Source organism: Nycticebus coucang, chromosome 9, assembly GCF_027406575.1.
Source record: "Nycticebus coucang isolate mNycCou1 chromosome 9, mNycCou1.pri, whole genome shotgun sequence".
NCBI lineage: Eukaryota > Metazoa > Chordata > Mammalia > Primates > Lorisidae > Nycticebus > Nycticebus coucang.
In genome coordinates this window covers 109,903,385-109,920,795 of record NC_069788.1, presented here as the reverse complement: position 1 = coordinate 109,920,795, position 17,411 = coordinate 109,903,385, and positions in this window count along the sequence as shown.

The following is a 17,411-nucleotide window of genomic DNA, read 5'->3' as shown; positions in this document are numbered from 1 at the left end:
CAGAAACATTTGATCAAATTATAACTTCCATAGTGGCAAAAGGATTAAAAATGTCCACTGGACTGTTGAAAAACTCAATACCCAAAACTCTGCCTGGTTTATCATTACTCTCAATAAATGTGAATGGCTTAAATTGCCCTCTAAAGAGACACAGATTGGCTGACTGGATACAAAAACTCAGGCCAGACATCTGATGCATTCAAGAATCTCACCTTACCTTAAAAGATAAACATAGACTCAGGGTGAAGGGATGGTCATCTATAATTCAGGCAAATGAAAATCAGAAAAAAGCAGGTGTGCAATTTTATTCACAGATACAATAGGCTTTAAACCAATCAAAGTAAGAAAAGACAATGATGGTCACTTCTTATTTGTTAAGGGCAACACTCAACATGATGAGATTTCAATTGTCAACATTTATGCACCCAACCAGAATGCACCTCAATTTATAAGAGAAACTCTAACCGACATGAGCAACTTGATTTCCCCCCACACCATAATTGTTGGAGACTTTAACACTCCTCTGGCAGTGTTGGATAGATCCTCAAAAAAGAAGCTAAGCAAAGAAATTTTAGAATTAAACTTAACCTTTCAACATTTGCATCTAATGGACATCTATAGAACATTTCATCCTAACTAAATCGAATACACATTCTTCTCATCCTAACTAAATCGAATACACATCTTCTCATTTTGGATCATCCTCCAAAATTGATCACATCTTAGGTCACAAGTCCAACCTCAGCAAATTTAAAAGAATAGAAATCATTCCTTGTATTTTCTCAGACCACCAAGGAATAAAAGTTGAACTCAATAACAACAGGAATCTCCACATGCATACAAAAACATGGAAATTAAATAACCTCATGGTGAATGATAGCTGGGTCATAGACAAGATTAAGAAAGAAATTACCAAATTTTTGGAACAAAACAATAATGAAGAAATGAACTATCAGAACCTCTGGGATACAGCAAAGGCAGTCCTAAGAGGAAATTTTATAGCATTGCAAGCCTTCCTCAAGAGAATGGAAAGAGAGGAAGTCAATAACTTAATGGGACATCTCAAGCAACTGGAAAAGGAAGAACTTTCCAACCCTAAACCCAGCAGAAGAAAAGAAATAATTAAAATTAGAGCAGAATTAAATGAAATTGAAAACAAAAGAATCATACAATAGATCAACCAATCAAGGAGTTGGTTTCTGAAAAGGTCAATAAAATAGACAAACCATTGGCTAACCTAACCAGAAGTAGAAGAGTAAAATCCCTAATTTCATCAATCAGAAATGATAAGGCCAAATAACAACAGACTCCTCAGAAATTCAAAAAATCCTTAATGAATACTACATAAAACTCTACTCTCAGAAGTATGAAAATCTGAAGGAAACAGATCAATACTTGGAAACATGCCACCCTCCTAGACTTAGCCAGAAAGAAGTGGAAATGTTGAACAAGCCTATAAGAAGCTCTGAAATAGCATCAACTATAAGAAATCTTCCCCAAAAGAAAAGCCCGGGACCAGATGGCTTCACATCAGAATTCTACCAAACCTTTAAGGAGGAACTAGTACCTATATTACTTAATCTTTTCCAAAACATAGAAAAAGAAGGAATACTTCCCAACTCATTCTATGAAGCAAATATCACCCTGATACCCAAACCAGGAAAAGACCCAACAGGAAAAGAAAATTATAGACCAATATCTCTAATGAATATTGATGCAAAAATATTCAATAAGATCCTAGCAAACAGAATCCAACAACACATCAAACAAATTATACACCACGACTAGGTGGGTTTTATCCCAGGGTCCAAAGGATGGTTCAATATACATAAATATAATACATGACATAAATATAATACATGACATAAACAAATTAAAAAACAAAGACCATATGATTCTCTCAATTGATGCAGAAAAAGCTTTTGACAATATCCAGCACCCTTTCTTGATCGGAACACTTAAGCAAATAGGTATAGATGGAACATTTCTTAAACTTATGGAGGCCATCTACAGCAAACCCACAGCCAATATCATAGTGAATGGAGTAAAATTGAAATCATTTCTGCTCAGTTCAGGAACCAGGCAAGGATGCCCACTGTCTCCACTGCTTTTTAACATTGTAATGGAAGTCTTAGCCACCGCAATCAGGCAAGAGAAGGCAATCAAGGGCATCCAAATAGGACCAGAGGAGATCAAATGTCACTCTTTGCAGACGATATGATTATATATCTGGAAAACCCTAGGGAATCAACTACAAAACTCCTAGAAGTGATCAAGGAATATAATAACATCTCAAGATACGAAATTAACACTCATAAATCTGTAGCCTTTATATACACCAACAATAGTCAAGGGGAAAAAACAATCAAGGATTCTATTGCCTTTACAATAGTGCCAAAGAAGATGAAATATCTGGGAGTGTATCTAACTAAGGACGTGAAAGATCTCTATAAAGAGAATTATGAAACTCTGAAAAAAGAAATAGCTGAAGATGTTAACAAATGGAAAAACATACCATGCTCATGGCTGGGAAGAACCAACATTGTTAAAATGTCTATACTACCTAAGCAATTTACAGATTTAATGTGATCCCTATTAAAGCACCTCTCTCATATTTTATTTTATTTTATTTTTCTGACTTTCAATATTGTTTATTGTATGGGGCATATACTCTACTTTTTCTCTTTTATACACTTACTAAAATTTTTACAAGTACAGAGAAGCAGTAAGATCAATGCACTATGGTCCCCTAAATGTCACCAGTCTCATATTTTAAAGACCTGGAAAAATCAGTACTTCATTTTATATGGAAACAGAAAAAATCTCAAATAGCCAAGACATTACTCAGAAATAAAAACAAATCAGGAGGAATCACGCTTCCAGACTTCAGACTATATTATAAATCGATAGTGATCAAAATAGCATGGTACTGGTGCAAAAATAGAGAGGTAGATGTATGGAACAGAATTGAAGACCAAGAGGTGAACCCAGACACTATCGTCATTTGATTTTCGCTAAGCTTATTAAAAATACAAATTTGGGGAAAGATTCCCTATTCAATAAATGGTGTTGGACGAATTGGCTGGCAACTTGTAGAAGACTGAAACTGGACCCACAACTTTCTCCTCTAACAAAAATTGACTCTCACTGGTTAAAGGACTTAAACTTAAGACATAAAACTATAAATATTCTTAGAGAAAGTGCAGGGGAAATGCTTGAAAAAATTGGCCTGGGAGAGTACTTCTTGAGGAAGACGCCCCAGGCAATTGAAGCAACATCAAAAATACATTACTGGGATCTGACCAAATTAAAAAGCTTTTGCACTGCCAAGAACACACTAAGTAAAGCAAATAGACAGCCCTCAGAATGGGAGAGGATTTTTGCAAGTTATACTACCAACAAAGGTCTAATAACCAGAATCCACAGAGAACTCAAACTTATTACTAAGCAAAAAACAAGTGATCCCATTTCATTGTGGGCAAGCGACTTGAACAGAAGCTTCTCTGAAGAAGACAGGTGCATGGCCTACAGACACATGAAAAAATGCTCATCATCTTTAATCATCAGAGAAATGCAAACCAAAACTACTCTGAGATACCATCTAACTCCAGGAAGAGTAGCCCACATCACAAAATCCCAAAACAACAGATGTTGGCGTGGATGTGAAGAAAAGGGAACACTTCTGCACTGCTGGTGGCAATGCAAGCTAGTACGTTACTTTTGGAAGGAGGTTTGGAGAACTCTCAGGGATCTAAATGCAGACCTGCCGTTTGATCCTGCAATTCCTCTTCTAGGTGTATATCCAAAGGATCAAAAATCATTTGGCAATAAAGATATTTGCACCAGATTGTTCACTGCAGCTCAATTCATAATAGCCAAGTCATGGAAGAAGCCCAAGTGCCCATCAACCCATGAATGGATTAACAAATTGTGGTATATGTATACCATGGATACTATGCAGCAGTAAAAAAGGGAGACTTTACCTCTTTTATGTTTACATGGATGGAACTGGAAAATATTCTTCTTAGTAAAGTATCTCAGGAATGGAAAAAATATATACAATGTACTCAGTACTACTGTGAAACCAATTTATAATAACTCACACTTGCATATGAAAAATGAAACACAATTTTAGCCTAAGATGAAGGAGAGAAGGGAAGGGAGGGGGAGGGGGTAGGAGGGATAGTAGGGGGACCACAACTATGGAGCACATTGCAAGTACAAGTTGGATCTATCATGTGTAGAGCACAAATGTCCTAATGTTGTAATTGGGTAAATGAGGTGAAAGCTATATTGATTAGTATGATGTAAACACTCCAAATTGTACAAATAATCAACACACTGAAATTGGAATAAATGTGTTTATGATCTATGTGCAAAAGACTTAATAAAAAAAACCACTAGAAAAAAATTTTATGACAAAAAGAATAAAATACATAGGAATAAATTTAACCAAAAAAAAAAGTGCAAGCCTTATACATTGAAACTACAAAACATCATCAAAAGAAATTAAAGAAGACTCAAAGAAGTTGGATATCCCACATTCATGGATTTTATATAGAAAATCCTTAAGAATCCACACACACCTATATATATATGTTTTTATATGTTGTTAGATTCAATAACTATGTATTATTCCTCATAAATACTTGCCTTATTTTCCTGAATAGAACTTCTAGTACGATATTGAATAGAAGTATTTCTTTATAGTGTATTGTTAAAAGGGCAATACTTCCCAAATTGATCTACAGATTCAATGCCATCTGTATCATTTTCCAGCATTCTTTGTAGCAGAAGTTGCAAGCTGATCCTATAATTTATATGGTAATTCAAGGGCTCCAGAGTAGCCTAAACCATCTTGAAAAAGAAGAATAAAGTTTGAGGACTTGCACTTTTCCATTTCAAAACTTACTACAAGACAAGGTGGAACTGGCATAAGGACAGACAATGGAAGAGATTATAGAGCCCCAAAATAAACCCTTGCATTTATGGTCAATTGTTTTTTGACAAGAGTGCTAAGACCATTAATGGGGAAAGAATAGTGTTTTTAACAAAAGGTGCTGGGACAACTGGACATCTACATGCAAAAGATTGAATTTGGATACCTACCTAACAATCTACAAAAATTAACTCACAATAGATTGAAGACGCAGCCATAAGGGCCAAATCTTAAAACTCTTAGAAGAAAATGTAAATATAAATCTTTGTGACCTTGGGTTAGGCCATGGTTCTTTAGATATGACACCAAAAATAAGCAACTGAAGATAACTTGGATGTCATCAAAATTAAAAACGTTTGTATTTCAAAGAAATTACTAAAGAAAATGAAAGAAATCACAGAAAATATTGGTAAATCATAAGTCTAATAAAGATCTAATACCCAGAATACATAAAGAATTTTCACAAATCAACAATAAAAAGCTTACATCTTTAAAATGGCAAAGGATTTGAATATATATTTCTCCAAAGAAGATATCTTATGGACAATAGGATATGAAAAGATGCTCAGCATCATTAGTCATTAGGCAAATGCAAATCAAAACCACAACATGATACCACTTCACACCCACTAGATGACTGTAATCAAAAAGACAAATAACAAGCGTTGGTGAGAATGTGAAGAAATTGAAACCCTCATGCACTGCTGATGGAAATGTGAAACAGGGCAGCTACTGTGAAAAACTGTGGCAGTTCCTCAAAAGTTAAGCATAGAGTGACATATAATCCAGCAAGGCCATTCCTAAGTATATGTCCAAGAGAATTGAAAACATATGTCCACACAAAAACTTATACACCAATGTTTGTAGCAGCCTTACTTATAAGAGGTAAAATATGGAAGTAACCCAAATGTCCATCAGCTGGTGAATGAATGACAAAGTATGTACACACACACACACACACACACACACACACACAGACACAAAGGCCAGATGATTCTATTTGCAAACTCCTCCGAGAAAAGTGCTGAATATCACTCTGGTCACCTGCAAAGTACTCCCCTTGGAAGACTATACACTCTACACTGATGCCAGCATGTAGTCCACTCTTCAAAGCAATTTTGAAACACTTTCTGGAATGGCCATCAGAGGTGTTTTTGTACTAAGACTGACAAATAAGCTCATAAACTCATCCTAGAAAAAGTGCCACATATCTCATTGCTGAATATCACTACAGTCATGTTCAAAGTATTCCCCATGGCCATCTGGCCGTCTTGTCTATAAAATGGAGTATTACTGGATCACGGAAAGGAATGAAGTTCTGAGGCATGCTACGATGTGAATGAGCCCTGTAAACATTATGTTAAGTGAAAGAAACCAGTCACAAAAGACCACAGATAGTATGATTTCTTTAAATTTTCAGAATAGGAAAATTTGAATAAATAGAATGTATATTAATGCTTTCCAGGGGCTGGGCATGGAGGTGGATATGGAGGTGGGTAGAAACTGCTAACAGGAATAGAGTTTCTTTTTAAAGTGATAAAAAATATTCTAAAATTAGAAAGCATTCATGGTTACACAACTCTGTGAATGTACAAAGTAACCCCACAGAATTGTGCGCTTTAAAGGGGGTAAATTTCATAGTCTGTGAATTGTATTTCAATTTTATTAATAAAATGTACTAAGAAGTATGAGCAAGGAGAGTGTGTCCCAGAAATTCAGGTTGGTTTGACATTCACAAATCAATCAGTGGAATTCATCGTAATAATGGAATAAAGAAGAAAAGCCATAGGATTGTTTCCATAGATTCAGAAAAGGCCTTTGTCATTTTGTCAAATGACAAAATTCAGCCCAAATTCAAAATGAAGGCTCTCAATGAACAGGAAATAATAAACAGGAATTTCTTCAACCTGATAAAAGCTTACATTATATTTAATGATAAATGACTGCTTATCTCTTTAGATCAGGAACAAGGCAAGGATATCTGTTTTCAACATCATCTTCTAAGAATATTCTAAGGAATCTACATAAAAGTTAGTAGAACGAACAAATGGATAGGGCAAGATTGCAGGTATTCCCTTGTAGGTAATCATCCAAGGGAAGTGAAAGCATTTGTCTCTCACGGACTTGACATTCAATCACTTTATTCTAAATAGTCAAAACCTGGAAACAACACAATTGTCCAGCAACAGGTGGATAGATAAGAAATTGGCATTGGAGTAGGCATTTTTGCCCCATGGACCCAGAAAAGGGTGGGATGCAGGCCAGGGAAGAATAGAGGGCATTAACCCTGGCTGGAATGTTCAGGAACAGAGAACAGTTGGTTGGGAAGTAGAGACTTAATCTACTCAGCAAGAGAAGAAGGTAACAGATAGGGCTGTGAGGTTCAGGAAGTAGTCTCAGAGAAAGACTTCAGAAAAGAAAGGAGACACAGTCACAGAAGTCATGAGAAGGGTGACATTGGGGATAAATTGTGTAAGGAGGATTGTTAGTATGTGATGTTATTCCTTCTTTTCAATGTTTCTCTTGAATGAGACACCGTCCTGGGATAGGTCCAATTTTATTTGGGTTACATATAATAAATATAACAGCAGTAATAGCTGATAAACCCTATATGCTTACTGGGTACTAACTACTGAACTAGCAATTGAAATACATGCAGTTCTATGAGCCGGCCCCATCATATATGAGCTCTGACAATTAATTTTGTGAACTTACCACCACGTGCTTACATTGGCCACACTGTATGAACAGCTTGGTAAGGTTTCACTACCACAGTATATCAGTGCCTCACAGCTGTGTTCCTGTTGACATGTGGGTGGTGTGTTACTGAGTGGCATTTACTACTGTTGTGTGTTTGTGTGTGCCATTGCAAGAATGTCAGAGCTTAAATTAGAGCAATGAATAAACATTGCATTTCTTGTTAGCAAGAGTGGAAGTAAAATCAGAGACATGTTAGTCCAAGTTTATGAGGATAATTCCATCAAGAAAATGGCAATGTACAATGGAATTAAAGTCATTAAATGTTTTTCAGAGGGGAAAGAAAGTATCACTGATGAATGGAGGTCAGGTGTCTAGTAATGAGCAGAACTGACAAAAACATCGCAAAAATTCATTGAATTTGTGTCAAAATTGTTGACTGACTGTGAGAAACATAGCAGATCAAGTTAACATCTATAGATAAACAGTTAGGAAAATCTTAATTTAAAATCTTAGCATGAGAAAGGTAGGTACAAAAATGGTCCTGAAGGAGCTCACTAATGAATAAAAGCAAAGGAAAATTGAAAATTTCCAAGACCTTTTCGAGAGGTAAGACAATGTTTTGGGCCGTGTTATGACTGGTGATGAAACTTGGGTGTACCAATACAATACTGAAACAAATTGTCAAAGTGCACAATGGAAGTCAGCCAATTCTCCATGGCCAAAAAAGTTCTGTCAGTCCAAACCAAGAGTTGCTAACCTTTTTTGATATCAGAGAGATTATTCATTATGAATTTGTATCAACTAGTCAAACAGTTAACCAAAGTTACTCTTTGGAAGTACTGAAAAGACTGCATGAAAAGTTAGGTGAAAAACACCCTGAAATTTTCCCTAACAACTCATGACTCTTGTATCACGACAAGGTACCAGCTCACACAGCACTGTCTGTGGGGGAGTTTTTAGCCAGCAAACAAATAACTATTGAAACACCCTCCCTACTCACCTGCTCTGGCCTCTAATGACATTTTTCCTTTGCCCAAGATAAAGAAAACATTGAAAGGAAGACATTTTGGTGAGTTCAGGATATAGAGGGCAATGCAAAAATAGCTTTGATAGCCATTGCAGAGAAAGAGCTACAAAATTACTTTGAAGGGCAGACTAGGTGCTGGCATTGGTTCATAGCTTCCCCAAGGGTAATGCTTTTAAGGTGACCATAGTGATATCAGCAATGAGGTATGTAGCACCTTTTCTAGGATGCGTTCAAAAACTTAATGAGGAAACTGAAGCCTGGAGTTTTAGGTGATTGTCCAAGATCACACGGTTATGAAGTGACCCAGCCAGGACATTCCATTTCATATCCAAATCCAAAGCTGAGATGTAGTGTTCCTATTCTTACTATCTTCCTTCATCATGTCTCTCCCTACATCTTCTGGGGGTTGAGTGGGCAAGGGAGAGGTGATGGAAAGTCACTGGCTCAGGCTGCACATTCTCTAAGCACTGTACTCCAACAAGGCCATATTTCCAACCAGAGATACTCAGCTAAGCCTGAGACAAGAGTTTCTTTCAGCTTTGAAGTTACTTCCCACTGCCTTTTGGTCCCACCTTCAGAGAGCTATGAATTAGTAATTGTAGAAATTCCAAAATTAGCTGTTCTAGCACAAGTGCATTGCTTTTAAAATATACAATATTTTTTGCTACCTCCTTTTGACAGATCTACATTTTTAATCTCATCGTAAACTAAAAGGTGGCCTCTCTCTCAACCTTTGAGAGGCCTCGCTCCCTTTCTTACTGTCTGAAAGGGGCAGGTAAGGGGGCACCTGCGGAAAGCAACTCTGATGCCCACCAGTGGCTGCCACAGGTTGAAGGAGGCCAAAACCTGGGGACCCAGAGCAAAGCACATCTGTCCAGAAATTTCCTGAGCTTTGAGGGGGTTTAGCAGGAAGCCACCAGGTCCAGATTGACCAAGGCAACAGGAGGATGTGTTTCCCTGGGAACACAAATTTGGATGCATGTTCTCTTAACTCAGTGGTTCTCACCTGGGGTGATTTAGCCTCCATCCCCCACCCCCACAGGACATCTGGCAATGTCTGGAGACATTTTTGATTTTTCACAACTGGGGGTTTTACTGGCATCTACTGAGTGGAGATCAGTGATGTGACTAAACATCTTACAATGTACAGGACAGACACCAACCCTCCCCCCCACCAAAGAATTATTGCCTGAAATGTGAAGAGTGCCACAGCAGTTGAGGAAATGTGCTTATGCATTTTACGCCCTGGAGCTTTCTATCTGGGGGAGAGGGCTGGACTACAGACCGCTCTGCTGAGGGGATTTCCCTACCATCACCTGGCCGCCCCCTCCAACTCCCTTGCTGGAGAACCCTGCCCTCAGGTAAATGCTTTCCCTACTTATTTGGGAAACTTTAAGAAAAATCCCCTTTAGCCATCTTGTAAGCAGTGAAGATGTACCATAATATGATTTTTCCACCGAAATAAAAAAACAACAAAAAAAATTAAAGCGGCTAGGGGATTTTTATTATTGTAGCTCAAATAATAAATAGTAGAAGCCAGCTCTTAAGACTTTAAGGTGGCACATTGCACAATCGGCTCTCAAAGGTGCAGGTACATGAAGTGTGCTCTCTCTCTCACACACACACACACACACACACACACAGAGTGGGTTTAGAATCAATGGCTCAGAACCAAGAGAGGGTAACCTAGGAATTTTGGACTGGCCTGAGGGGCTGCCTGGAGCAGGTGGGCAGCAGAAGGCCAGGCCTCCCCCTTCACCCCCCAGCCTAGAACCACCTCAGTATGGGGCCCCTGGGGACATTTGCATACACTGTCAAGACAGTCTTCTTTCTGCTCCCTGGGTTTCATCTTTAATAATCAGAGAATGGGCTATTAGGGAATGTAAGGCAAGGGCTCTAGGAAAGTGAATCTGCCCTGAAGACGGAAAGGCAGCCAGTGGCCCTAGGCAGCAGCTGAGGGTACCAGGGAGGGTTCTCACGCTTCCCGCCCCTCTCGGGCTCTTGCTTGGCATGCTTCAGTGAACTGCACTGGGCAAAGAGATCAAGTACTAGTGTAAACCAGATGATGAGAATGGATTTGGGGCTGGTTAACCTCAAGGTTAGAGTCTGTTGGTGCTAATGAGGCCAAAGAAACTCAACTCCTTCATGCCCCCAGACAGGTGAGAAAGATGGAACCAAGATGAAAGAGCCACGTGCTAGAAAGAGCAAGACCCCTTCTCTACGAAAAATAGAAAAAATAGCTGGGTGTCGTGGTGGGCACCTGCAATCTTAGCTACTCTGGAGGCTGAGGCAAGAGGATCTCTCAAGTCCAAAAGTGAGGTTACTGTGAGCTACCCAAGGTGACAAAGAGAGACTCAGTCTCAAAAAAAAAAAAAAAGAAAAGAAAAGAAAAGAAAGCGCAAAGGAAAAAGGAAAAAGAAAAAGAGCCAGGTGCTATCCATAACCTCTGGCCAAGAAGCTTAACTGGACCCTAAGGCTACAAACTGCCCTCAACTGGAGAAACACTTGACATCTCCCCCACAGCAGATGGCTGTGTGTTAGAACCAGAGCTTTTGGAAAACACCCATGCTTAGTCATCAAATATCTGACTGGGGGTCCCAAGCCTTGGGAGATTTGATAGCTCCTTCCAGTGAAGCAAGCCTGACTTCTGAAATGATTCTCCTGAAAAGTGTACCCAATTCTGTGATCAACTTGACCAGGGACGCACACCACAGATTCCTGTGAAGTTTCTGCTCTGCTTGGTGCTTCTGGTCACAACTCATTTCTTTAACAACTTGGCCAAAACTTCCCTACTCTTACAAATCATCTGTCAATTAGATCTCAAGGTCTTGGAAATGGGCTGATTCACCAACAACCAAAGTTTCTATTTGTCCTAACATTGGGCACAACAAAGGATGAGGAGAACTGATCTAGTGTGAATATAACAGGTTTATTGCACTTAAAAAAAAATCTGTTTTCAAGTACCTTAAAAAGCCCATTTATGTACAACATATCCTGCTGATTTCAAGCAAGGTTGATCCAATAGGCACTGGTATTTTGACACCAGCTGTTAAAACATGGAAATACAGGTTGACAACAGTGGCTTCCCGAAATATTTGGAGTTTCCTTCCCCTCTTCTTCCCCTCCTTTGGCACCACCTCCTGTCCCCATTGCCCCACCCCTCACCCCTATGACCCAGCAACTAAGATGTTATTTGCTTGGTTCTGACTGGTGGGTGCCCATGCTATATAGTTTGATCATAATACCATTTCAATTTACTCATGAAAGCAGCTTGCCCCAAGGCTATGAGCTTATTATATTTAGTTAGAGCGGTATAAATATTTTTCAGCTAAAAAAGTTGCATTTTTGGCTGGGCTCAGTGGCTCATGTCTATGATCCAGGAGGCCAAAGCAGGAGGATCCCTTGAGCTCAGGAGTTCAAGACTAGCTTGAGCAAGAGTGAGACCCTGTCTCTATTAAAAATAGAAAAATTAGCCAGGCATTATGGTGGGTGCCTATAGTCCCAACTACTTGGGAGACTGAGGCAGGAGGATCACTTGAGCCTAGTAGTTTGAGGTTGCTGTGAGCTAAGCTGATGCCAACACACTCTATCCCAGTTGACAGAGTGAGACTCTGTCTCAAAACAAAAAAAAAAAAAATGCATTTTTCATGTACCAGACACTGTTCTGAGAACTTTACAAACATTAACTCATTTGAACCTTACAACAACCCTATGAGATTGGTGGTATCATATTCTCCCACTTTGCAGATGCAGAAATTGAGGCATTGAGGTCATCCAGATCTGGGCTTCTGGACCAGTCTGACTATGGGGTGTATTGCTCTTAATGATTGGAAGCAGAACCATGAAATAAAGAGGGTTTGTTGTTTGTTTTTGCTGCTGCAAAACTCAGATTCCCAAAGTAGACTCTAGCATTCTTCTTTTCTGCCATCCCTCCCCACCAAATTTACACCTGGGGAAGCAGAGGCTCAGAAAGAGAACTTTCTTAAAATTATAAAGTCAGTTGGGGCTAGAATGCTGCCCCCTAACCACCGCCCCGCCCCACCCCATGTCAGATTGCTTGCATCTAGCTAAACATCCTCTCATACATCAGTTGGGAAATGTGGGGGGTTTAGAAAAAGTCCATAAGTTCTTTAATACTCCTCCCTTCAAGGTGTGGCGGCTCCTTTTCCTCTCTTCACGTGTGGGTTGGACTTATAGCCTATCTTCTTATGAAAAGAAGGAAGATGGTACAACGTCATAAAAAACCACTGTAACTCCATCTCTCCACCCCCTCTCTTGTTGTTCCTCTGGGGAAAGCCAGTGGCCATGACACAGGGATGCTGGGGCAGCCCTGTGGAGAGACTGACGTGGGGAGGAACTGTGGCCTCGTGCCAATAGACCCCTGTGGGAGCCACCTTGGCAGTGAATCTTCCAGCCCCAACCGAGCCTTCAGGAGATGAGAGCCCCCACCGAGCCTTCAGGAGATGAGAGCCCCCGCCGACTGTAACCTCAGGAGAGGCCCTGAGTCAGAGCCACCCAGTCAAGGAGTTCCCATATCCCCCCCTCAAAAACTGTGTGAGATAATAGATGCTTATTTTTTGCGATTGTTAAGTTTCAGGGTAATTTGTTAGGCGTAGATAGGTAACTAATACGGGAGGCTTTGCGTTACTTTCCCAATGGACATAACCTCATAGAACCTTTTGAGGAGTCTTTTATCCCAAAGGAATATAACTGTATTTCTTTCAAAAACTTCAGGCAATTCAGTGTTTTAATCCACATAGTCCCCCTCACCCTATACCCTCCTGCCCTCCATTGGTCCAAACTGGAGAAGTCTTTTGAACCTTTTTTCCCTGCATGTGTTTCTATAAAGTTTATACCAAGTAAATCAGCTGTAGTTAAGTTCCACCAAAGTTATGGCTGCAATTACAAGAGTTCTAAGCCTGATAAAGCAATCTGATGGCAGAAGGCTTGAGGGTGGGATGGTTTCTTGGCATTCTTCCATTGACAGCCTGCAGCTGGGTAGCATCTTGGCAGGTGAGCTCCGCTCCAGTGCATCAGACTGCTTGACGACAAATCCTGGCTGGCTCTACCACTTGCTAGCTGTGTGACCCTGGGAAAATTATCAAGCTCTCTGTGCCTTACTTGTCTCATCTATTCATTTGAGAATCTAATTATAGTGCCTTGGGAAGAATAAAAGGAGGGCTAGCAAAGTGTGGTGCTTAACAGCATGGACTCTAGACCAAATCGCCCAAGTTTGAGTCCTAGCTCCACCCACTTTACAAGCTGTATGACCTTGGGAAAATTACTTAAGCTCCTTGCGCCTCAGTATTCCACATACATAAAATGAGGGGAGGGATAGTACTTTTCCTGTGACTGCTATGAGAATTAAATGAGTCAATTCACGTGCTATTCCTGGTATGCCGTAAGTGATACATGGCAGGAAGGCTGGCTTTAGTCGTGTGGGCTGTTCAGTCTTCAGGGGCTCCCACCTGAGAGGCTGGGGCGGGGTTGTCCAGGCCGTGCACTTTAACGTGGGGTTGCCTACATAGAGGTGGCACTGTTTTCTAATTTGCACTGGGCTCTGTATGAGCCAGCTGTCTGCATCGAATGCCACCTTCCCATTATCCTTAGGCACTGGGCTGATGCTAACTGAGCTGGATGCTGCTTTTATTATAACCTTTACTTGGTAGCTTTATGGAGTTCTTCTCTGCGGATGCTCCCTACATCCCCCAAGCCTTGCCAGTACCATTCAGATACTGTTAGAAACCAAATAGACAATAGGAACAATGTAAAAAGTTTGAAATCACGCGGGACAATCTATGTATTGTTCACACATGGGTACACATTCAAATGTGGTCCAAGTATAGAAAAGTGTGTAGGAAAGATAAATGCCACGTTCTGGGGAATGGGTTACCTGGGATGAAGTGGGAACAGAACTAGGAAAAGGAACCTTCAGCTCTATTCATAATTTATTTATTAAGCTTAGTGTCTACATAAGTGTTGATTGATTTCAATCTTACATGTATAATTAATACTGTAAAATGAAACCCACCTTTCTGGTTAAGAATGTATTTTGCATTTTCCTCCTCATTAGTCTCTGTAAATATGAAATCAGCATATTGATTAGGACCCAGAGAATCAAGCAATCATTCACTCAACAAGTATTTACTGGCTCGGCGCCCATAGCATATTGGTTATGGCGCCAGCCACATACACTGAGGCTGGCGGGTTAGAACCCAGCCCAGGGTTAGAACCCAGCTAAAAAACAACAGTGACAACTGCAACAAAAAAAATAGCCGGGTGTTGTGGTGGGTGCCTGTAGTCCCAGCTACTTGGGAGGCTGAGGCAAGAGAATCACTTAAGCCCAAGAATGGGAGGTTGTCGTGAGCTGTAACACCACGGCACTCTACAAAGGGTGATATAGTGAGACTATGTCTCAAAAAATTTTTTTTAAAAAGACATAAGAAAGAAAACTACCAACCAATATCCTTTATGAAAATAGATGCAAAAATTCTCAACAAAGTACTGGTAAATGGAATCCAACAATTTGTAAAAAGGAATATACATCATGACCAAGTGAGACGTATCTCAGGAAACAAGATTGGTTCAACACATAAAAATCAATGTAATATAGCCGGGCATTGTGGTGGGCACCTGTAGTCCCAGCTACTTGGGAGGCTGAGGCAAGAGAATCGCTTAAGCCCAAGAGTTTAAGGTTGCTGTGAGCTGTGATGCCACGGCACTCTACCGAGGGAGACATAGTGAGACTCTGTCTCAAAAAACAAACAAACAAAAAACCAAGCATTTAATGTTGAATGATAGGATGATCAAAGAGCTAAGAACTTCTTCTGTATACCACAACACTTAAAATACCCTGTTTGTTTATTTGACCATGTTCCCTTCTTTCTGTGTGGGCAGGGTCTCTGTCTTATTCATATTTATGATTTCTGCTATATAATAAGTGACACTGAAATGACGATTTAAACTGAATAAAATATCAATGTAATTATTGTTGTTTTTGAAGAACTTTCAGCATAGGAAGGGTGAGAGAAGATATCAAATAATGCAGGTCATAAGTGCTGTAAATTATAAGCAAAGTTGTATTGGAATTCATTCATACTTTTATTCATCTGGCAACTATTTTCCAGGAATCTACTGGGCACTGGGGATAAGACTGTAAACAAGAGAGACACATCTTTGGTTTTTAAATGGTCTGCTTCTCTCCACTTTGATCTTTACCTAAGTGGTCTATGCCACCAACATCCTTTGCTTGGATTGTGGCAGTAATCCCATGCTGTAATCCTAACTCATCTCCTTACTCCCACTTTGAAACCCTATGGCAAAATCTCAACTGGGACCAGAGAGATCCCATGAAAACCCAAGTTACAGCATGTTACTCCCCTGCCCTGAAACCTCCAAGGGCTTCTCATCTGTAGGAAATGGCAGAAATGGCCGCAATTCTTTAACTTTCTCCTATCAAGTGGCAAAGTCTATTTCTCACCCCATCGAGTCTGGGCCAGCTTTGTTCTTTGGCCAATAAAATGCAGCAAATGGAACCTCATGCTAGTTCTGAGCCTGGGCTCACTCTTACTCTTGGAATCCTGACACTGCCAAGTAAACGAGCTCAGACAAGAGCCTGTTGGGGGTGAGAGATCACTTAGAAGAAAACTGCTCCCAGGCAAGATCATCTCAGACCAGGCAATTATCAACCAACCTATCAGCTGTCTAAGGACACCGAGCCCCACTGGAATCTACCAGAAGAACCTTCCAGATGACCTACAGCCCCATGACCTACATAAACAGTTTAAGCCACTGAGGTTTCTGATAGTTTGTTAGGTAGCAAAAGCCAGGGACAGTCAAACTTCGTTTTACTAACTGTATCCCCAGTGATTAGAGAATTGCCTGGCACGTGGTGGGGGCTCGATGAACATTTGTTGATAAAATTAGTAAATTGATAAATGATGTTAACATTCTAATAAGAGAAACAGGAAAAAACCAAGTCAATAAACTAAAAACATAATTACAGAATGTGAGGAATGTTAGGAAGGAAATAAACTGTCGCTGAGGTTGAGAGTAAGCGTGCAGGAGGGGCCCCTTTTGGGGTCCCCATTTTTTTTTTAGAATAAAAGCTAAAATACTTGTGGTGGCCTCCAAGACCCTTGTTACCTCACCAACGTCACCTCTCGCCATTCTCCCGGCCTCCCTGCTTTCCCTCAAAACCTCCAAGCACACTCCAGCCTCAGGTCTGGCTGATCCCCTTGCTTGGAACGTCCTTCATTGAATCACACTGTCATTCACTCCCTCCCTTCCTTCAGGTCTCTGCTCAGATGTCCCCGTTTCATCAGGGCCTTCCTGACCCACATACCGGCCCCCAGAATTCCTTACCCCATAACCTCGTTTTATTTTTCTTCATAGGAAAGAAATGTTGTTTTGCTCCATTTACCTTCAGAACAATATTCTCTTAGGGTAGAAATTAAGCCAGCTTATAAAAAATCCTTTAGGGGGGTCTGTCAATCCTAAAATTAATCAAGGCAGCCATTTGGCTTTGAGACACACTGGGAGTAAGGCCCGGTGCCTTTTGAAAGAGCCAAAGTGCCCAGGTAAGAGTTGAAGTGCAAACAGTGAGCACTGGGCTGGGAGTCCACCACAAGGAACGGCCACCTCAGGCAGCAGCACACCGTACAGTCTGCTCAGACATTCTAGCCTGTGTTCTTGTGGATTCTTTGCAACAGCTCTAAGAGGTAGGCGGGGCAACTTTTAGCATCC